Here is a 6,149-nt window from a genome sequence, read left to right on the forward strand (position 1 = left end):
TGGCTCCCTTTTAATTCCCCGCGCTGATCAGCTGTGTCTCCAGTGGTAGAGTTCCATTTGCTGCTCTCCCAGCTGATTGCTCTAATTACCATTTGGGGCTTTTGTACATCTTTTCCCCTGCCCAGCCTTGCCATGTCTTCTCTCCCCATCCTGGCTCGTTGCCAGGTAAGTTACGCCTCTTTCTTTGTTCTTTCAGTGGCCCATGGCAGGGCAGGCTTACTGCCCTGTTACAATGTTCTTTCACTACTGTGGGTTGCTCATCTTCTCGCTAAACTGTGCTGCCAGGTGCAGTTGTCTGGGAGCTGACTTTGCCTGTGAAGACCAAAGTAAAAACAAGTACATGAGTAAATGACGAGGCATTGAGTACTGACTTTTTCCTTCTCTTATCACTAGGTTGCCTCCCCCATTCAGTAACGGACCTACACTTTCCCTGACCTTCCTCTTATTGTTATCATACTTGTAGAAACCTTTCTTGTTACCCTCCATGTCCCTTGCTAGCTGCTTCTCCAGTTCCACTTTGGCCTTCCTGATTTCATGCCTGCATGCCTGAGCAATATTTTTATACTCTTCCCTAGTCACCTGTCCAGGGTTCCACATCTTGTAAGCTTCCTTTTTGTGTTTAAACTCACCAAAGAGTTCTCTGCTAAGCTAAGATGGTTTCCTGCCATATTTGCTATTCTTCCTGCACATCTGGATGATTTGTTTCTGCATCCTCAGTAAGGTTTCTTTAAAATACAACCAGCTCTCCTTTCCCCCTATTGGCATGTTCCAAAGGCTTATGTGGATACGATGCGTAATGACATGTCTGTGTGCCCAGAGAAGCTACCACACACAGGGGCAGCAGTGACTTCCCACCACACCACAAGCATTTCTGAACAGCTATGGCTGTTTTTTTCTGTCCCACCACCACCACTGCCACCAAGCTGGTATCCAGGGCAGCTCCCCCAGGCTTGCCACCCTACTTATGCTGCTGCTGTAGATTTGATGAAACTTAATTTTGGAGAAAAAAATCTAAACGCAACATTTCAACTGAGGTCAAACTGGAGCATTTTGATGTTTTGTTTCAAAATGACATTTCACGTTTATTATATAGAAAATAAAAATATAACATTATTTAAAAAAACATTTAGTAGTGGACATCAACAAAAATTTTTTTTCAAATATAATTTTGTAGGGAGTTTTATTTTTTTATTTCAATTCGGAATGACTGTTTTTTTTCCCCCTGCAGTGTCAGAACTTCTCCAAAAACTAGCAGTTCTAGCTGTCAGCCATGTCTGACATGAGGCTGAAATGGTACAACTTTCTACACAGGAGGCACATCTACATGTGCATATTAATGCAAAGCAATTGCCTCCAGCACACATCGTGCAGGAGTTATTGCTCCTGGGCACCACATTTACATGTGTGCCCGGGACCACAGGGCATTAGGCTGGGTCAGAGCAGCCCTGGCTGGCAGGGGACTTGGGGGCAGGGGTCAGCCTGCTGGTTGGGAGCTGCTCCAACCCGACTCAGCGTGCTGCGGAGGGGCTGACCAGGGCATGAGGGTGCTCTAGTGCGAGGCTAGCCAGCAGGCAGCCTCCACATTGAAACACCCTTGTGCCCCAGCCAGCCCTGTCAACATCTATATGCACGTTGTTGCACATGAACAAATTCCACAGAGGGATAGTACTTTTATTTACAAGCACTAGTGTGCTGTGGAGTTTATTAGTTTGCTGTGGCCTAATAGGGCTGCATGTGTAGACACTGAGATGTTTACTGCAGGGCTAATTAGGCAATTCTGCACAAAACGCCTCGCACACAGGTAATACAAACTCAACCATGCAAATGAAAAATATAGATAGTAGGGGTAAGAAAAGTTTCTAGTTCAAACATACATAATGAATTTGAATTATAATGTAAAATAAAGAACCAGGACATAAAGCAACTCTGGGAGAACGTAAGATACCATGGTAACACAGGATATATGGAAAAGATAGTGAAAAACTTTCTCTGTGTAAATGCATCTTGTTTTATTAGCTATTTTCCCTCCATTATTTGGTGACTGTTTCATCCCAGAACTGAAATATAACCGTTCTTTCCACCTATATTCTTTTTCTAGGCCCTGATTTTGTTAAGCTAGAGCCCATTTTGAGTTGTTCAGCTGGCAAAAAATGGAAAAATCTGGGTCTTATCTGACCAGGTATGGGTTTTCTCTGAACTGGGGATTGCTAAGGGGGCAACAGAACCAAGATACAACAAACTCATAGCAGAGCGGAGCTGTAAGATGATTTGGGGACTCTGTTAGCTTCCCATAATAACTAGAAAGTGGTACTGCTTTTAACTTTATTAAGGCGAGTGATGCTATAATATGCTTGTGCTTGCAGTATCAAAGGGGGTCATTCCATTTTGTAGTTTGGGTAGAATTCTGAGAAGAAATCCTGTCTCACTCCTGATGTCGATGGACAGTAATTCCAAATCCAATAAGGTCTTTGAGGTTTCCCAGCTGACAGTCTCCCAACATAGCCAAAGCTTCTAATTGTAATATATGTAATATATATTAGCTTCTGATTATGCAGCTGAGCTGGCTTCAGCAACAGTATGAAATATTGCAGAAATGCTGACTGGCCATGTCTGCATGAGATGCTGACTGCACAGTCTTTTAGTACAAGTATAAACAAATTTATACGAATACGAAATGACTGCGCAATAACCACGGTTACTGTACAGTAGCGATGCTAAACAGCTTTTAGGTGACTGACTGTGCAGTAGCTCATTACTATTGTGCAGCAGTGTCGCATAACACTTTGTGCCAGGTGATGCTACTGCGCAGTAATAATGAGCTGCTGTGCAGTCAGCATCTCATGTAGATGCAGCAACTGTAGACAAAACTATACTGTATGCAACCTTACATGTTGAGATCTCCTCAATACTTAAATGCAATGACACATACGTTTTGTGTCAGCTTTTATTCTGGATCATGTATGTGGCAGTCTGTGTTCAAAAGGGACTGACCACTACAGTTTGAAGGAAATCAGACACTTTATTTTTTTTCCTCCAAATTACTCAAAGGAGTTGTGGAAGCACTTAAAAACACTGTGGATGTAAGGCAATGTTAGCATCTCAAGGGTAAAGTATATTCCACAAATGAGTAGTAAAGCTGTGGTTACTGCCACGATGTAGACCAGTGGTTCCCAACCTTATTTTTCCATGACCTGCTGCTGGGAGTGGAGTGTGGCAGCAGCAGCCCAGGGGTGGGGGAGCTCCTGGCATGCAGCACAGCTTGTCTTTTGTGTGTGGCGCTGCTGGCATTGCCCCCGCCTCATTTGGGTCACGACCCAAGGCTGAGAACTGCTGCTGTAGACCTTGATAGAGAAGGATTTTACCCGTGATCACACTGGAAGAAAGCCAGAGCCAGAGAGCCTGGGGCTAATGCTTCTTAAGTAAATTAAGAAAATGATCCACTGTATTAGTCATCAGCTATGTGTTCGTACAGCTCTGAAAATCCTTGAAAAAATCAGTTTGCCTTTGTAAATAACTTCTGTAGGGGAGATGGGAAAGCCAGATATATATATTTTTCTTTATCATCATGGTAATAGTTACAAACTTCTGTCCCTATGCTGTTAATTTTCATGACAATTTTTATGACAAGGCTGCAAAAAGTGTTCTGGAAGTGCTCTGAATTGTATTAGTTGTGATTATATGCTAGATTCTCTTTCATCATTTCTAGGTAAGAATTGCTCCTTAGCAAAATGAAAACGAGTCGCTCAAACCAGTTTCATGATGTGGGGACCTGACTTATGGTTGAATGCTGAAGGTTAGCAATATTGTGAGGCATGAAGTCCAATGCACGCTACTGTGACATTGTTTTACTGTCTGCAACATGACAGTCTTCTGTTTTGCTCCTTCAAATGGTATAAGACTATTTGACGTCTCTTTTCTGCCATATGGATCAATAACATGGGGTATTTATTTTGGGGAAGTATATAATTGTGATGGCACTTCATAATTTTAGGTCTCTTGGCTCATAATGGATCCCACACAGCTTTTTGTAGCACTTTTCCTGAAGAAACCGACCTTTCTTAGAGCCTTTGATTGATATAAATATATCACATTTACCATTTGTTATTTCTTCGGAGAAAAATGGTAGCTTTCTTGGAGAATGCCAGTAAACAAGTTATCCCATTTACTGCAGTCAGAGACCAGTTTAAGAAGGACCAAATTGGTGAAGCATTTATTGACTGTGCCCCGAATAGAGGGGAAATACATGTTAAACACATGATACACCAGACTTGGAAAGCAGTTATAAATTGAGAGCAATGTTAACTTCATTTGAAAAACTAAACTGAAGGGCCCAGTGTCTGCCTATGTGCACTGAGTACTTTATATTAGTGCAACTCAAGAATGTCTAATTGATGCTGAGGAACAGCTCCGTGCAATTTGCCTTGTGCATTGGAAGGCACGCAACATCAGGATAGAGCATTTGCTCAGATCCGCAGTTTACGTATTGCAGTGTTGTAGGATTCCCTTGGGGTCTGTACATGCAGCAGAAGGCAGACTTAAAACTTTATTAGTGAATGTCAAAATCAAAGTTATTTACCTGGCTCTACGTGGCTTGACATGTTCCAGAGGTTGAAGCTGGGACCTTTTTAAAATGAACACCTGGGAACTGAAGAGTCTTAAAGCTTGCAGTAGTATGTTGTCCAACAATACAGCCTACCAGTCTTTTTTGTCCCCTTTCTCTTGGGATCACTGAGGAGCATGTGTTAGATGTCCTGTATTTCACTGTTCATGTTTATAGAGATTGTCAGAATCTTCCGTATAAAGGGATTTCTCCTTTGCCCTCCAGTTGCAGTGTGGCCTGATCTACAGTATTAAGGAAAGGAAAGGAAGCCTGTGTCTTCCCACAGCTATGAATGTTTGTGTGGCAAGACCGGATCCCTCACGTCCATGGTTTATATGCATAGTCTTTTTCAATGACAGGAAAACACTAGAGCCATTCTTCTGTTGCAAAAAACTCAAGAAAGCCCACACCAGGTTGGAAGGTCTTTGACACAATGGATTCCTATATGAAATTATAGCAATTGAAGAAGTGGACTTCACCTCACAAAAGCCTGACACACACAATATATTATTGTATTATATGCATTATAATAATATACATTATATTAGATCATGTGAGATACCTATGCATATATCTATATAACATTATGGCACTTATGTAGTATATATCAGTATATTAAAACTTTAAATAGTACATGTATTATACACTTCTCAATTATATATATATAGGTGATGTCTGACCAGCTATGGGTTTTTTTCTGAACTAGGGATTGCTGGATTCAATTATATTGAAAATTATGTACCTTTCAATATTATCTATCTATAATATTAAAAAGTGTATAATTATACATTTGAAGTGTACAGTTTTCAATATTATTGAATATATCTTGAAAACTGTATAATATACATAATATAGACATAGATCTATATCTATGTAGATACATAGGCAGGATGGATTTGCACCTTCGAGATTAACCAGTGCCACAGCTGCAGTGCCAAGCACTATGAGGTGCAAACGATTCACAAGAAAAATAGAAGGCAGGGTAGATTTGCACCTTATACACTGACCAAAGTGTGTTGTATTTTTAAATATATTAAAATGTTATATTTTTAAATATTTTTAATATATTACATATATAATACGTGCCGGTATACGTATGTGTGTATGTACACACATACACACACGTAAATATATACTGCAAATATGTTGTGTATATGTGTACATGTGTATGTGCACAAATACACACATGCAGACACACTTATATTACACACACACACACACACATATACCCCTCTCCCCAAACACATACTGGCAAATATCTATCATGCAATATATGTGTATATATATACATAAGTACATATGTGCATACAATGCATACAATATATAAATACATACATACACACATACAATAGATGTGCATATATATATATGTAAATCATGCAATATATGTGCACGTGTATACACACACACACACATTTTGCCAGTATATATTCAGGTGTATATTTGTGTATATATGTACACACACATACATATACATATACATGTGTATATATTTTTTAAAACACGACACAGTGAGTCGAGCCCGCAAGCACAAGCGCGGGAGGGGCGG

Source organism: Gavialis gangeticus, unplaced genomic scaffold (genome assembly GCF_001723915.1).
Source record: "Gavialis gangeticus isolate Ggan-Ray unplaced genomic scaffold, GavGan_comp1, whole genome shotgun sequence".
Taxonomy (NCBI): domain Eukaryota; kingdom Metazoa; phylum Chordata; order Crocodylia; family Gavialidae; genus Gavialis; species Gavialis gangeticus.